The 17718-nt window shown below is 44.3% G+C and overlaps 1 long non-coding RNA gene across 2 annotated transcripts in view; it reads left to right on the forward strand.

Annotated features, from left to right (window-relative positions):
• LOC144930498 (uncharacterized) overlaps nt 1–17718 on the forward strand; it is a 55780-nt gene that overhangs the window by 1655 nt on the left and 36407 nt on the right. Inside the window, exon 2 of one of the 2 annotated variants that reach the window (XR_013635709.1) lies at nt 9932–10063. This is a non-coding gene — a long non-coding RNA (uncharacterized LOC144930498). The remainder of the gene's footprint in view (nt 1–9931; nt 10064–17718) is intronic. The other variant, XR_013635710.1, reaches the window with a different exon arrangement.

The raw sequence follows: 17718 nt of genomic DNA on the forward strand, positions 1-17718 counted from the left end.
TATTGGCCACTGTCGGAAGACAGGATACTAGGCGAGATGGACCTTTGGTCTGACCCAGTATGGCCGTTCTTATGTTCTTAAAGTCTGGTCTAGAACTTGGGAGATTCAGGTTCATTTCCCTGCTTTGCTAAAGGCCTCTTGTATGACTAGTCACTTTAGGTGAGTCACCTAGGGTCTCTGTGCCTCAGCTTCCCATCTGTCAACTAGAGATGGTACTTCCCCTACCTCACAGGACTGAGGCCAGGATAAAGACATTGTGAGAGGTATTAAGTACCAAAAGTATCTAAAATAGATTGAATGGGCTGTACTGAATGATCATTCAGCACCATCTCTGGAAAGCAGCTTGTTTTTGGGGCAGCCAGTCAACAACAACTGTTAGTGCCATCTATATCAATCAAAATGCTCTCATCTCTAGAATCCCAGATTCAAAGAAGAATATCAATTTTATATGGATAGAATCTGGGGAGGAGTAACAATGCGATTATGGCTTTGACTCACTGAGGCTGAGGAGAGATTATTAAAGATGAATCGGTTGTAAAGTTTAATTATTATATCTTGTTCATGAGGATAAGTCACAAAAACATTTTAAATGCAAGTACAGTTAAAGAATATTCACAATCTAAGAAAATGCCATTCATAATAATCTGATGATGTAGTGCAAGATTTAAGGGAATGAAATTTGTATTTTTTTATTTATACTGATTCAGAAATGATTATTGGCAAGATAATTGATCTTATAGCAATACTGAAAACCTTTGTACTGAATCCTACTCTGCCTGGCCAGTCTGGAGCTTTTACTATTAAGTATCAGTACAGTAACATATTCCAGTGAGGGAAAATTCACATTCACAGGAGATGTGAAGATACTGAAACCAAAAGGAGGAGTTTCTATTAGAAACTACTACATTGTTCAAAATAGCCTTTAGGAAGTCATTCTTATTAAAAACATTTCACTAGGAATCTGTTTCTTTTCACTGTATCATCTTGGCCGAGATCAGTGATATGTGCCAAGAAGGGGGAAAGAAAAAAAAAAAAGAGAATTTGCATAGTATACAGCATTGGGATTTGATAACTTTGAATGCGAGTTAACACAATTCTATGCTACAATTGTGTCTTTCCCTAAAGATCATTACAGCAGGTTCTCTGGAAAAACCTTTCAAGAGTTGAGAAGGGCCTGAATCAAACCTCTGCCTATGACTGTTACTGAATTTGGTAGAGCTGGGGTCGTAATCCAAACTCTGATCTGAATTGTGTATCTGCATGCTATTTCATTAGTTGTCCCCCATACTTATTTGGTTTCCAGATCCTGTAGATCCCCTCTCTTAGGCTGGAGGGGGCGGGAGGGAGGGGAAGAGAATCCTTTAGCACTTCCCGGATCCCAATAGGATCTTTGACTTGGTGAAAGAAATCTGAGGTGGTGGATGATCCAAGTTTCCTCTTAACATTTCTGCCATGATGTTTGAGTTTGTGCAACCTTGGAAGAAGGACCAAATCGCATGGCTCCCTGACATAGCAACTCAATTGTAGTTAGGAAGTTCTGTACTGGTGGCTGTCCCAGGGACACACATTTAAGAGGGGGCTCCCAATGTGGAGAGGGCTCTGTAAGATGTAGTAAAACCAGAGCTTCATTAGCTCTTGGGTGGATTTACCAAAAGTGTTTGGATTTTGTTATATGTATCCTCTATACCTCTTCCTCCCACCATGCAGGCCTCCAGACTTACTGAGGACCATGGGGGACAGGGACATGGAGGAGTATAACCTTCCCACATTCCATGTGAGGAGTGACAGAACCAAACAGGGAACTTCCCTCTACACATGGGTTTAGGGAGTGTGACTAGTCCCTCTGCCATTGCCAAACCCAAACCCCTTGAATCTTGGAGGAGGGGTGGGGGTCAAGTGTCTGATTCAAATCTGGATCAGATTTTTATGGCTACAGAATGCATCTGTTCAAAGAAATATCTGCTGCTTTTCTTTTGCCATAAGAGGGAGCCATTTCAATTCTTGTAAGGGATTAGCAAATCAAAAAAGTTTAAAGACCTGAATACAAAAAGATATTTTGACAGGTGTTTAAGACAGGCAGATGGGTTTCCATCTGACACATTCAGAAGGTTTCCTATTGCCTTTAAACAAAAATAGGCAATTTAATCTAATTTCATAGTCATATGCTTAGATTTTAAGAAGTGCCACTAGAAGAACTAAAGCTATTAAAAAAAAAAAAAAAACAAATCACCAACCTCAGTTTGTTTAGTTAGCTTTCATTGTACTGCCAGAATATGTATTTACAAACATGCAAAATGAAATAAGATGTCTTGAAAGATAATACGCTTTTTTAATGAAGACCTGCCTGGTAATCAAAAACTGTACAAAGTAGGCAAATTCTGCTACTAGGATTGTTATTTAGCAAAAGAATTATCATCTTTGCAGGGTAATTTCACATTTTCAGTTTCAGTGGAGTTCTTCCTCTCCCTTCCACTGCCCTGGTCTGATATCAGTATAAGAATAAGGGAGGGACTGGGAGATAGTCATTGTCAGAGACTAGACTGGTCTCCAGGAAGATTGTGAGTGAACAGCTCTGCTCCAAAGGAACAGTGCTTCTGCTGAGTCACCACATCACTGCTCCTCACACTGACCTATCATTTTGGAACTCTGCCCATCCTCCTCTGCAGCAAACTGTATAATTCCATCTGAATAAAGAAAGCAAGCACAGAGGAGGAGGAAAAAAAAATAAAAAATGATGTCATCCCGAAAGAAGACTCATCAGGATACTGTAAGACATCTGCCCATGGAAAAATTTAAGATTGAAGCTGACATTTCAGATTGCCTTTTTTTAAATATTTAAATAGAAGAACTCAAATAGAGATGAGAGGAAATATGTTTATCTTTCATTGTGAAGGTTTGCATGTTCGTATGCACACTTTGTTCTGAGTTACGTATACTGGTTGGTATAAGTTTAGCATCCACTTTGGCGACACCTGTAATTACTAGTCTGCATCAAGCGTATTACTCAAGAGCAGTTAACTCACAGCTCAGAATTACTTGTATATTTCCTATAGGCGCAGCATTCTGATCCAAAAGATCTACACTGTCATTTAAATCAAGGACCTGGAGCAAAGCCAAATCATATGGGAAAGTGTGGTCTGAAGTCTTATTATTTTAGGATTTTGAAGGGAGAAAGTCATATTTAGGAATAAGTCCACTCCCAAACCAAAGTCTTGCCTCTGCTCTGATCCAAATAAATAGAGAAACATATTTTGATCACACAAAAAAAAATGAGTCTCGGAATAGCCTACTCCTACAGCTACTTTGTTCTTATAAATTCATGAATCTGTTTAAAAGGATCTTTGACTCCTGATGCTTGGAGAATTGCCATTAAGTGAAGCCATTTACCAGTTGCTACTAGGGGAGATAGTTACAAATGCTGATACACAGCACAACACCATGCATATGACTAACGTTACTAGAAAGCAGGCGTGTATACAATACACTAAAGGCAATAGTCAAAACCAGTTCAGCCATGTGTCTAGGGCCATATCTACACTTACCGGGGATCAGCTGCTGCGATCGATGTGCTTGGGGTTGATTTAGCAGATCTAGTGAAGACCCACTAAATTGACTGCAGAGCGCTCTCTGGTCAACTCCAGTATTCCACCGGAATGAGAGGAGTAAGGTAAGTCAACGGGAGAGCGTCTGTTGACGCAGTGCTGTGTAGATACTGCAGTAAGTCGACCTAAGCTATGTCAATGTCAGCTACGTTCACCTAGCTGGAGTAGTTTAACTTAGGTCAACTTACTCTCATAGTTTAGACAAGACCTAAATCTCCCATGAAGGATCTCAAGGTCTGTGTGTAAGATTCTGCGCCTAAGAGACAGTTTTCTGTAGCCAGTTTTTTTGGCATGGAAGCAGAGGCTGCATTCTCCTCCCCTTGAGAAAAGTAACACTTGAAAAATTACATGCAAGTCTCACCCATCTTTATTTCTAATGAGATAATTAGAAATTTCTGTGCCTGGCAATTTGGCACAGGATGCATTTTTCATTCATGAACGGTTCTTTGCTCCTTTGTGTGCGTTGTACCTCTTTCTTCATCCTTAGCTTCTTCCCAACCTACACTCTTCTCTTCATGCAAGACAATCAAGTACTTATATAGGGTGATACAAATGCATTAACTAGAAATGTGTGATGTTATTGACATGAACTGTGATCGTATAGATCATTGTTGCAGCCAAAATCCTATAGTTCCACCAAATCTCCTACAAAGGAGATCAAGTAAGGGGTCTATGGAAAGGTTGTAATTTGCTGGTTATGATTATGCTGTCTGTATGTGTGTATCATTTTTGTATTTGAAGTTACGAATATTGGCTATGTACTTGTATTTCAAGGTGTTTGATTCTAAGTAGCATCAGTGAAGCATTTGGTCAGCTTCTTGAGAAAGGACTATTCTGAGTAAGTGCCCAATCAAGAAACACTTAACTAACAATGGACTTTGGGAGACGCTAATCCACATCTGAGCTTTCCTGGGTATGTTCAAACTAACATGTAAACAATGGCATCGGCCTGCAAAAAGCTGAATCATTCAGTGACATGTGACTTGCCCAGGAGGCTACAAACTCCATCTTATTGCTGTGATTTTGCACAGACGAATAGAGGGGTTTCCGCCCACAAGGGAGAGAAAATAGAAGGCCCTGGAAGCCTCTCCATTTTGTCTTCAGCCCGCTCAAGAGATGCCTGAAAGAAACTGAAACCAAGGACTGACGCTATGGGGGTGTGAGTGATTGCTGAACCCAGGCCATAAGCCACAATGTTGGTCTGAAAAAGATTGGACCCAGACTAGGAAGAAGTCTAGTTTGTGAAAGAAGCTTATTGGGACATCTCTAAGGGTGAGATTTACCTGTATTCAGTTTCCTACTGTATTAAGCTTTGACTTGCGTGTTTTGTTTTATTTTGCTTGGTAACTTACTTTGTTCTGTCTATTATTACTTGGAACCACTTAAATCCTACTTTTTATACTTAATACAATCATTTTGTTTAATAAGTTATTAATACCTGGGGGAGCAAAACAGCTGTACATCTCTCTTTCAGTGTTCTAGAGGGCAGACAATTTGAGTTTACCTTGTATAAGCTTTACACAGAGTAAAACTGATTTATTAGGGGGTTAGGCTCCCAGGAAGACTGAATACTGGGTGCTGGGAAAGTCACTGTTAACAGAAAAATGCCTGAACTAAGTAAATATTAGTTTCTGTGCACTGCAGGGGGCGTGGCCCAACCTCTTGGTCTGTGCTGTAGCTGACTGGACTGTTTAACTCAGCAAGACAGGAGTGCAGAGAAGCCTTCTCTGGCCCGGGTGTTTGTTCTCAGTGGTATCCCAGCACATCTAGTGACAGTCTTGAGGGAGTTTGTTACCAAACCCATCACAAAATGATGGATTGAAATTACTCTTCTTTTCATCAAAGTAGTAAAGTGACCTAACAGTGAGATTTTAGATTGTTGAGTAGTTTCTCCAATTAAAGCGGTGGGCACTCCATCATGACAGCTTTTTAAAGCGAGATTGGGCAAAGCACTTTATATATGCACAAACTGAAATGTAGCCTTTGTGGTTCCATGCATAAACCAGAACTCAGGCATAGGTGCAAACCATGAAAGCAAGTGACAAAACCAAGATATTGAACCTATATCTTACACAGAAGTTCGTCTGACTAGAGCATTTTTACCATTAATGGTTTGTTCTCGTAATTTCATGGATTGTCAGGTAGCATGTTTCAGACACTTGATAGTACTTTCACCTCAAAAACCAGCACAATTGGTGCCAGATTAACAGCTTTAGAGTCTGAAATCCTCTGCATAAAACAGGTGTAGTATGGGCAGGAACAATGCATGCTTCCTCTCATTTTCATACCCCCAGCTCAACCCTGTTCTGGAAGGACCACCTGTAGAGTGAGCGGATAATTCAGTTTCTGTGCATGGTAGATCATTGGACTCTCTGCTGGCACATCCCGTTAGGGTGAAAGTTCATGCCCATTGCAAGAGAGACACCTATCCACTAGGAACTAAATTGAGAATGCCGATTTGTTTCACACAGATGAGATCACCCAACACTCATTGAAGGGCTATGACTGTCATTTCCAACCTGGGCTGGATTGAACCAGTGACCTAATGGTCAAAGATTACATGCATCTATTTCCACTAATTTTGTTCAGTCAAGTAATTCAGCTGTAGTCCATGGGTCTAGCCAACTGATTAAATTCAGCTGTAGTCCATGGGTCTAGCCAACTGATTAAATGAAGCAGGAATTGGTTTGAACCCCATTACCAATCCCCTGAGCCATCCACTGCTCCAGAGATTTTCTGTCACCTTGTACTCATTTAAGAGCTTCTTTAAATACACACATGAATTTACTGAACTTTGAGATTCAGCAAGTTTACAATTTTAGTTAAACCACTCGCAGTAATAATTGTTGATGTACTTATTGTCTGAAAGGCTCCCTAAATTCCAACACATTTACTATCTAGTTTAGTGTAAGCAATCCAAATACTTTTAGCAGCTTCCATAAGAATCACATTCCTTCCAAGATTTCTTACCTGCCCCCATGAGTGAAAAGTGAATTGAAAGTAACAAGGAAAAGAAATGGTAAGCTGGATTTTGAATAAGTCTCATCAGCAGCACTAAAGTGTAATCTTATCTTTACACATGAACAGAAATGCAAAGTGATGACGGAAACAATGCTTTCAAAATTCCACCCTAAATTGTTTCCAACAGAGTAACAAATACACCCACGTTGACTTATCTCTGGACCCACTGAAGTCAGTGAACATTTTTGAAAGTCACACCCTTAGAAGCTGGAAGTAAGGACATGTCTGCTAGACTTCCAAGGCCAAATTTATCCCTGGTATAACTCCCCTAATCCACCATTTTCTACATGCAGAGATCTAAAAAATAGAAGTTTTAAAACACACATAGATTACTTACACTCTTCTACATTTGTTTTAAAAATGTTACAGATTTCAAAACAAATGTTTCCTTCTCTTACTAGTATTACTTCTTCGAGACAATGAAGGACTCCAGATTTCACCAGCATGGTCTTATTAAGTACACTTTGCTGTCTGTGCCAATATCACCTGTTTTTTTTAGAAGTGCCGAGAATGCACAGCTCTTACTGGAGTCAGTGGGATTTGTAAGTGCTCAGTAATTGTTCCGCAGCAACTACCAGCAGGGGTAGCAGCTTTGTAAGTGCTAACGTAGACAAGGCACAGATTCTGAGCAGGTTTGCATGACCTGATGGTAAAACAAGACACAAGCTTTTCCAGATCGTTGTGGGTGTCAGCACCTGTGCTTATGCACCGGTGCTAGCAGTTTTTGAAATACCAATGATAATAATAAATCATCAACATTTATATTGCAGTAGCACATGAAGGCAAGGTTGGGCCCTATTTTGCTAGGTATTGTACAAACACAACCTTGCCCCAGAGAGATTACAATCTGCTAATATAGATGCACACTATGGGTTTGTCTACACTAGAACACAGTGGAAGCTGTAGTTTAGACAGCGTTTAGGTGTTATCAGTTTGTCACTAACTACTCTGAACAAAGATAGGCAATCATGTGGGGATAAAAACACCTGAACTGTACCAATGGAGAATTAGAGGGCAGAATTTTTCAGTGTGGACACGGAAGAGTCAGAGCTCAAAACAAGATATTCTTACGAGAGATGGACCAAAGCTAGAACCCATTTATCAGAAACTTTTATGCTTTGTCTGGTTGGGTAACACTGAGACATAGATCCAGACTGCCTCTGGTTTTGGTTATGTAAACCAGACCCATTTTCCTCCTAGTTTTGCCTGTTCTGGTCCTCACCTCCCTTTATTCCCCAAATATTAGTTCTCTCTCAGACAGGAATGATAACTAGGAAGTTCATCAAATGTTCAGGCCCCAACATTTGACCTGAAAATAACCAAAACATCATCTCCTTCTGTGGCTTTTTAGATACTGCTTTCCCAGAAACAGGAAAATAAAGTTCTCTATATTAATTCCTGTCACAAGAGTGAATTTCACTTTTTGTGCAAGTAGCGCCACTCCCCACAAACAGAGCCCAAGAAGGTTCATCCCCTTTCTAGGCATAAACTCTAAATGAAACATCCCCATCTCCTGGATACAAACCAACTCCACCTTAAAGATCTCACCATTCTTCTGCTTAAAAAGTCCTCCTTGTCTAGCAGTCTCAGAAGAACAACAACATCTTTCCCCCATCAGAGATGGAGCTAAATGCAACTTAGCCTCATGTTTTCCCTATGTTATGGGTGTCAGATGCAGCTGGGAGCTTAATGAGTCCCAGCTGCATCTGCTCCCTTGTAATCTAACCCTCTCATGTCACGTTCACAACACCAGCAGATGTGATGGGGAAAAATGAGATTTGGGAACTTGGATCCACTTGAGAGGCCACTTCCCACAGACTTCCCAGGACCCAGATAGACAGTATACCCCACCACGGCCACTTTTTTCCTTCTCCAACTTTCACCTCTTTCCCTTACTCTCTCCTTTTCTCTCTCACTTTCTTGTTCTCTTTCATGTTGTCTGTAAGTAAGGAGAGAAAGGTAATTTAACTGCTTCTGCAGAGATTTCTTCAATTATGGATAGGTTCCTTCCCAGACTAGAGGGCTAGTGTAACAATAATAGTCATAGAAAATCTATTGTGGCTGGAGAGCTAGAAAGTCTTTACTTTCTGACTAAAAAGAGGCAACGCTGGCCTAACAGAGGTTGGACACACTGCTCGTATTGATTCTGTGATTCTGGCTGAGGTGATTCCAGCTAGCTCTGCAGAATGAATTGAGGAAAATAAAGTGAAGGAAGCATTGAGCACAACAAACATAGGATGTGGCTAGGATGTAGGAGTCATAGAAACTCTGTTATTGAATGACATATGCTAAGTGCTTATGAACTAATATACCTGGATTTCACTGTTTAAATAGATAATATGAAAAGTATGAAAGCCTTATGAAAGTAATCTGATATATTTCAAATGTATTCTAAAATTTTCTATTTTTATTTGGAATCCCTAAGCACTAAGGGCTCAATTCTGCAAAATGCAGAACACTTCTTCCAAGATGCATATATTTCAGCTTGTAATACATTTTGAGCCTGATACTGTAAGGTGTGGAGAGCTCTTAAAACAAATTACTTCATTAGGAATTCCAAGTACCCGGTACCTTTCAGGATCAGGCTCTTTGTGAACAAACTGGTACCCTTACGGGACCTCCAGCACTTTTTTATAGTACCAACAATCTTCTGTATGTGAAGTACATTGAAAATAAAACTAAACACTCCACACACAGCAAAATACACACAAAAATACTGTGTGTACTTGGAAAGTGTAATACTTGCCCATGCTCATATCTTTTTACTATTTTATCGAGTATAGCACTCACAGAAGTTAAATTTGGCCAGAACACTCTTCTTCTCGCAAAAAATGCGATGAACCACAGATAGTCTGAAGCTTGGGCTTGGTTCTCCTCTTACTATCTTCAGTGGAAGTTCTCATTTGCTTCAATGAGATCAGGACTGAGCACATTACGATCTGTCTATTCTGCACACTAAGCCTGGGTCTCTGGGACCTGGACTTGTGGACCTCGTGTTTCCAAGCCTGTGCTTGAGCATCCACACTGTAAACCTTACAATTACTGGACCTGTTACCAGAAAACTTAGGACAGGAGATATCTTTATAAAGGACCCCCTCCCAGACAGGCCCGTTTATCCTGAATTAGTATCCGTCACTTATGGTCATACCAAGAATTACATTAGTCATTTTAAGGAATAAAACAGAGGTTTATTAACAAAATAGCTCAATGGTTTGATACATACAAATAGGCACTCAGCCCAGATCCCAACCAAAGATAGGTGGGTTTCAGATATCGTAACATTTTCTACATTACTCAATCTGTTGCAGGAGACAACCAAAGACCAGACAAGGTCAGCGAACCCAGGAACCTTTCAGGAACGAGTAGCCTCAGGAGAACACACCACCACTGGATCAGGTAACAGTGGGATTGGTTCTGGAACCTCTCGATGACAGGAACAGGTAGATGTCTTCTTCCAATGTTACTGTAAATAAGCACTGGCTGCCTCTTGGGCAGACAGCAACAAGTATATTGTGCTGAACCCATATATAATCTACTGTTGCTGGGCAGATTTTCTTTCATGGTCAGATGACCTTTCCTGTCTTTCCCAAGTTTTCCAGCCTCTGTCTCTGTTACTAGGCAGAACTCTTTTAAGCGTACTCAATCAAAAATAAGGAATGAAGAAAGAGTGCCAAACCAAGCAACAAGAAGGTGAGACGATATGGAGGATGGCAAACAAAAATGGCTGATAATTCCTAACAGACCTGGGACTTTCAGATGTGCTAACATGTCCATAATGCACTACGCAGACTTTCTGACTAGGATCTGCAGCTTGACGTGCATTCACACTACAAAATAACAGGGCTTAGCCCCAAGTCACAGTGGGACTCAGGCTCTGACCCATCCCCCTGGTGGGTCCTAGGACCTGAGTCCTGAGCGCTTCCTGACCTGAGTCAGGCTGATTTTCATGTGACTGGAAGGGGGGTTGGGGCTCAACCTGAGTCAGAACCTGGTGTGCAGTGTAGACAGAACTTTAGTTTTATGATTCATCCCCAAAATAGCCCATCCAGCAGCCCAGTGCTCCCTACCACCATTCTAGACATTGGTTCCATCATGAAGTAAAGAGAAAAGTGCCTTCTACTGACTCGCCACTTCCTGCAGGATGTAGAATAGGTTTTCCTGCGAGGTCTTCCATACAAATGCTGCCCTGGCCTGACCTACTTATGCTTTGAGGGCTGACAAATATCGCACAAAGCAGTATGTAGAAGTACTGTAGAAGTGCCTACAACAGTCTTAACTGTCATCTCTTCTGGGGTGTGGTCAGTTCTTGCATGCCGTATTTCTGTGGGAGTAACACATAGTGAAAGACACCAATAAACGGCAATGGCTCATCTGTATAGTTCTTGTTGCAGAAAAAATGACCCTGCAGATTTGGAAGTCTATCCTATTGCCTCGAATGGAATCATAAGCCATTGGGATGAGTGTACTGGCTGCCTCAGAAAGAACTGCTTCTAGTAGATCTCACAGATTAGTCCTTCTAATGTTATAAGGACTTTTGACTATGGTGTATTTGACTCATACTTACTTTTTATAAGGGCCCAAATTCTGACACAAACACCAAGGGGGCACAGAGCCAAACAGTCCGGGGAGGGTGAAGAGTTATTAAAGGTAAAGGACAACATTGGCACAAGAACAAATAGGGATAAACTGGCTGTGAACAAATTCAGGCTGGAAATTAGAAGGAGGTTTCTGACCATCAGGGGAGAGGTGCTAGAACAACCTCCCAATGGGAGTTGTGAGGGCAAACAATTAGTTTTAGGAGAGAACTGGACAAATTTATGAGTGCCACTGTATGACAGGGTTGCTTATGATTGTAGGGGGCAGGGCTCAGCAGCCCTGGGAGGCCCTTCCAGTTTATGTCTTATGTTTCTAAAAACTCATGCTTCAGGGCTTCAACCAGTGAAGAAGGAATCTCCCCCCTCCAAGTTTTTTTTTTTATCTTCTTCCTCTAACGCATCAGTGATGACCAAATTTATAGTCGGGATCCTGGATGGGGTGGGCCAGTACTCTGCGGTGGCACCCAGCTTTCATTCTCTGAGGTTCTTAGCTGGCTGGTTCTTGTTCACATGCTCAATGTCTGATTCCCACATGTGGGGTGCAGAAAGAATTTACCCCAGGTCAGATTGGCAGTAACCTTGGGAGTTTTTTGCCTTCCTCTGCAGCATCGAGTATGGGTCGCATGCTAGGATCATCAATTCTCTCCCTATTGAATATAAGAGTTTAGTCTCCTGTGAGCTGCAATGCTTTGCTCCAGTTTTGGTTGTTGGGTTTAGCATGTGGGTGCTGGATGGCATTGGTGGCCAGCAACAGACAGGAGGTCAGACTAGATGATCTGGTTGTCCCTTCTGGCCTTAAACTCTCTGATTGTAAGACCATGGAGCAAGTGGGGAGTCACTTTGTGTTGTGCCAGACTCCTCCCATCCCTCACTCAACCAGGTCAGTATGGCGTTTACTTTGTGGAAATAAGAGGCATTTGCACAAGCCTATTAGTTTTTTGTGTTATGCCATTGATTAAATAATAAATTCCCTGTCTGGGATTGACCATTAACTTGTTTTTCCCTTGTTGCTTGACTATTGCTCCTTTCTTTCCCTTTTTATTGCATTACTTTACAGTGACTCAGTAAATATTTAGTCTATATAAAATAGCTGTCCCGGGTGGCATAATTTTTCTAAAAATGTGCATGATCTGAGCTGACTGACTGAGCCACATTTCAACATGATGCATTTTTAAATGGCCAAGACATTATACCCTCTAATATCAAGACCTGTAGATACATATTAAAAGCAATACTTAGTATAGTTCATAGTAAGGTCACGTGTTGCCCTCAATCAGTGACAGAACTCACATTCATCTTACTGGGATTGTGTATTAAAATCAAGGACACTGTAAGATTGGAGAGTTTCTTTTAGTGCAGAGACATAACCCCTAAGTATCATGATGGTCCTTATGGCTTATAGACTATGAGTCTCTGGGACTATCTACACTTACAGGGCAGTAGTGGCACAGCTGCACTGGTGCAGCTTAATGAAGACACTACCTATGCTGATGGGAGAGCTTCTCCCATCAGTGTAGGTACTCCACCTCCCCGAGAGGTGGTAGCTATGTTGACAGGAGAATCCCTCCTGTCGACATAACTGTCTACACTGGGAGTTAGGTAAGTATAACTGCACCACACATAGCCCTGAATGAGGTAGTTATACTGACATAAGTTTGTAGTGTAGACAAGGGCTGTGGCTGGAGGGGTGTTAACGGGCCACTTCACCTTGACTGGTCCCTTGAAATATATGTTATTTTCTTTTGCTAAACAATCTGTTCCACCTTGTATTTAGCTGTGACATGCTGAATAAGTTTCCCAGACCTGAAGAAGAGTTGTATGTAAGCTTCAAAGCTTGTCTCTCTCTCCAACAGAAGTTGGTCCAATAAAAGATATTCTTCTTTGAGTGCTTGCTCATGTCCAATCAACTCAGGTGTGTGTGCTTGCCACATGCAGCGGTGCCAGAAGTTTTTCCCCTCAGCAGTATACGGAGGGGACCGGCTCTGGCACCTCCTGGAGCAGTGCGCACAAGCCACAGTAAATAAGGTGCCACCAGCTCCCCCCATCCTCAGTTCCTTCTTGCTGCCAGTGATGGTGCTGGAACTACTGTTGCTTCAGCTAGCGCTGTTGCTTTCTTGTTCATATGAACTCATTGATTCTTTGTATTATAGTGTATATAGTTTTCTTGTTAGTGTTAGTATCCCTTAGCTAATAGTTAGAGACTTTGTAGGTCCCTTATGGGACTTTGTCTCGGGACAGGGCATGCCCCGGTCCCCAGGCTTTAAGCCCTGTGATCACTGCAAAAGGCCCATGCCCATTAGCGATCCACACAGCAGCTGTCTACATTGCTTGGGAGAAGGGCACATTAATAAGTGCAAAATTTGCAAGCCCTTCAAGCCCAGGACTAAGAAGGCATGTGAGATTCGCTTAAGGGCGCTCCTTATGGAGTCTGACCTTACCCTGGCATTGGAGCAATGCTCTGACTTGGTGCTGAGCACTGTGATCTCAGTGTGCAGTGCCCCACCGGGACCATCCACTGGCCGGCACTGGTCCCCTACCAAGAAGCCCAAGAAGACGGTCTGAGGACGGTCTCCAACCTCCCACAAGGGAAAGGATAAGACTAGGGCGAGCAAGGTCCCATGACGGGCAGCTCTTCACCTCCATTGGGAACTCAGGCCCCAGCTCCGGTTGAGCGGTGTAGCCCAGCCCGCTCCCTGATGGCCACCCAGACAGTGGCAGAGGACTATGACAGCTCTGGGTACCGTCCACGCTGGAGGCCCTGCAGCTGGCGCAGGTAAACCTCAGTGGCACTGTTCCCTGTCTCAGGGGACGTCCTGCTAGCGCTCGTCCTTCCGGACTTTGGGCAGAGGCAGAGAAGGTCGAGGCGCAGCTTGGCAGTGACTGGGCGCAGACCTCTGGAGGCACATGCCCCCTGGCAGAAGTACTGGTCTCAGCACCCGGTATCTCTGAGACCCCGGTACTGCTCCAGAGACCAGTCAAGGGATCAATGCTACCATTCCTCGGACCATCACAGATCCCCTAGAAGGGCATCACCACGTGTGGGTGCACCTTCCTGGCACTGTGCCCGCTCTGATTCCCGGTCCCGCTCCACATCTTGGTACTGTTCGTCAAGCACGAGACATAGATCGATGGCTCCAGGCCGTCGCAAATCTGCCGAGTGCCACTGGTTCCCCCGGCCCCATTCCAGATCAGACCCCAGGTGGAGTGACCAGCACCGGTCAGGACAGAGCCACTGCTCCACCCTGTCTTGGTCACCTGGGAGCGGCCATTCAGGCTCCAGCTCTGGTTTGGAGCAAGGTTACCTGACAGCAGGGCAAGCTTTGGTACCAGCAGTGCCAGCTACATCGTCAGCATTGAAACCAGCCCCGTGGCCTCAGACTCATGGCTGGTGCCAGGGTACCCATGGAACCCATGGGGGTTCTCCCATGTCACCCGCTTGGTGTCTGGAGCCTCAGAGAGACCCGCTGACTCTCTCTCTCCTGCCCTCCTCTGGTGTGTGAAGTCTTGGCGGCAAGGACCCTGCAGGTCCAGGAGGGAGTAGGGGAGCAAGGCACTGGGCCACCAGTGGTTGTGGAGGACCCTACAGCACTGGCATCTTCCTCATCATCACCAGATGAGGTTATAAGGGGGCACCCTCCCCCGGTTCCTCAGGATGACACTAGGGTGCACGAGGAATTACTGAAGATGGTCACTGCCAACCTGGGCCTTCAGGTGGAGGAGTTAGAGGAGCCCTCAAACTCTCTCTTCAATATTCTCTGCTCCTCAGCACCAACCAGGGTGGCTCTGCCTTTCATGAAGGGGTCTTAAAGATCACCAGTGCCCTGTGGCAAACTCCTTTCTCCTTGCCCACGATCTCCAAGAGGCCTGAGCGCAAGTACTTTGTCCCATCCAAGGGCAACGAGTACCAGTACACCCACTCTGCCCCCAATTCCCTGTTGGTAGAGGCGTTTAACCAAAGGGAGTAACAGAGTCAACCCAGAGCTACCCCTAAGAATAAAGATTCCAAGAGACTAGACTTGTTTGGGCATAAAGTTTGTTTGTCCTCTAGTCTCCAGTTGAGGGTGGCCAACCATCAGGCCCTCCTGGGATGCTATGACTTTAACATTTGGCAAGCCATGGCCAAGTTTGAGGGCTCCCTTCCTGAGGCTTCTAGGAAGGAGTTCTAGGAGATCATAGAGGAGGGCAAGACTGCGGCCAGGGTGACCTCCCAGGCGGTGTCGGATGCGGCGGACACTGCCACCCGAACCATGGCCTCGGCTGACGCTATGCATCGGGTATCCTGGCTGCTCCTCTCTGGTTTGTCCATGGATCTCAGCAGTCAATGCAACATCTCCCCTTTGATTGGCAAGCCCTGTTCATAGAACAGACAGACAATAAGCTCCATGGCCTCAAAGACGCCTGCACGACCCTGAAAACGTTGGGCGTGTATGTTCCCGGCCCTGCCCATGAGCAGTTCAAACCACAGCAGCCTCAGGACCAGGGGAGCCACCCTTGCCAGGAGCCTCTCCATAAGAAATCCAGAGGCTACAAGTGGCATCCTAGCTACCAGCCTCATCAGGCTTCTCAGTCTAGCTCAACCCATAATAAGCAGGCGGGCAAGAGCTCATTTTGAGAGTACACCCGAGGGCGACCTACCAGACTCTTCCCAAGATCCTTCCTCCCCTATTTTTGCGAACCACCTTTCTCCCTTCCTCCCAGGAACACTATATGGTGGCACTGGGTTACACCCTTCAGTTGCTTTCTACCCCTCCTTCCTACTCCCTTTCCCCATCTCTCTTCAGAGACCCTTCTTACGAAAGTATCCTCATGCAGGAGGTAAAGGAGTTACTGCAGGTAGGTGTAGTGGAGGTCATTCCTCTGGAGTGCAGGAACAAGAGTTTCTATTTCCATTACTTTTTAATCCCAAAGGCCAAGGGCAGTCTGCGACCTATCCTGGACCTGAGAGACTTGAACCGCTTCCTAGCAAAGCTGAAGTTCCGTATGGTCTCCCTGGCCTACATCATCCCTTCCCTGGATCTGGGAGACTGGTACACCACCCTCAGTCTGAAAGATGCATACTTTCACATCGCCATATTCGAGGGACACAGATGCTTCCTCTGGTTTACGATAGGTCCCAACCACTATCAGTTTGCGGTCCTCCATTTGGTGTAGCAACAGCACCGCAGGTATTTACCAAGTGCTTGTCAGTGGTGGCTGCTTACCTCAAATGTAGGGGTGTCCAGATCTATCCGTACCTCGATGACTGACTAGTCAAAGGCAGCTCTAGGTCTCGGGTCCAAAGGGATGTCGTGGTGCTGTTAGCCACATGCTGTTGCTTCAGCCTATTGGTAAATGACAAAAAATCTACGTTAATTCTGGTACAGAGGATAGAGTTAATCGGAGTGGTGCTTGACTCGACCAGCACTAGGGAGTATCTGTCGCTGGAGAGATTCAGGGCATTGGCGGACCTCATTGCGGAAGTCTCCACGTTTCCCCTGACCACGGCCAGGGTTTGCCTGCACGTCCTAGGTCACATGGCAGCGTCTACATAAGTGGTGCACAGTGCCAGGCTCCGGATACGACACCAGCAGCAATGGGTGGTGACGGTCTACTCCCAGTCCAGGAACCACCTGGAAAAGGTCATTACCTTCCCCTGATGATATTTACCTCACTGTGATGGTGGACCGACCCCTGGAAGGAGTCCTCTTCGACAGCACTCCTCATTCAGTTGAGTTGGTTTCGGATGCCTCGGACCTCGGCTGGAGGTCGCACCTCGGCAATATTCAGACAAGTTTCTGGCAAGAAGGAACTGAGTGTGGGGGGAGCCGGAAGCGCCCTATATACTATGGCATGTGCACACCACTCCAGGGGGCACCAGAGCCGGTCCCCCATGGATACTGCTGAGGGAAAAAATGTCCGGCTCTGGTGCATGTGGAGAGCACACACACCTAAGTTGAATGGACATAAGCAACACATCTCGAAGAACACCAGTTACAGAAAAAGGTAACTGTCTTTTACCTCAGGTTTCAGAGTAGCAGCCGTGTTAGTCTGTATTCGCAAAAAGAAAAGGAGTACTTGTGGCATCTTAGAGACTAACCAATTTATTTGAGCATAAGCTTTCGTGAGCTACAGCTCACTTCATCGGTTGCATTCAGTGGAAATCCACTGCATGCATCCGATGAAGTGAGCTGTAGCTCACGAAAGCTTATGCTCAAATAAATTGATTAGTCTCTGAGGTGCCACAAGTACTCCTTTTCTTTTTGTCTTTTACCTCATCCACCTTGTCTTTATATGAGTATATAAGTCACATGAAATGGAGAGTTTTGCATGTGAGATCAAATAACTCAGAGATGAAGTGGTTAAAGAGTGGATTTTTTTTTCAGCATGGAACACAGGGATTTAACCATATGACTCCTATTAATGTTAATAGGAGCTAAGCAGCAAAGTCTTTGTGGTATTAACCCCTGAGTATGAACTGAGTATTAACCCCTTATATTCTGATCTTGTCTTCTTGGGGAGCA

Source organism: Lepidochelys kempii, chromosome 4 (genome assembly GCF_965140285.1).
Source record: "Lepidochelys kempii isolate rLepKem1 chromosome 4, rLepKem1.hap1, whole genome shotgun sequence".
Classification (NCBI taxonomy): Eukaryota; Metazoa; Chordata; order Testudines; family Cheloniidae; genus Lepidochelys; species Lepidochelys kempii.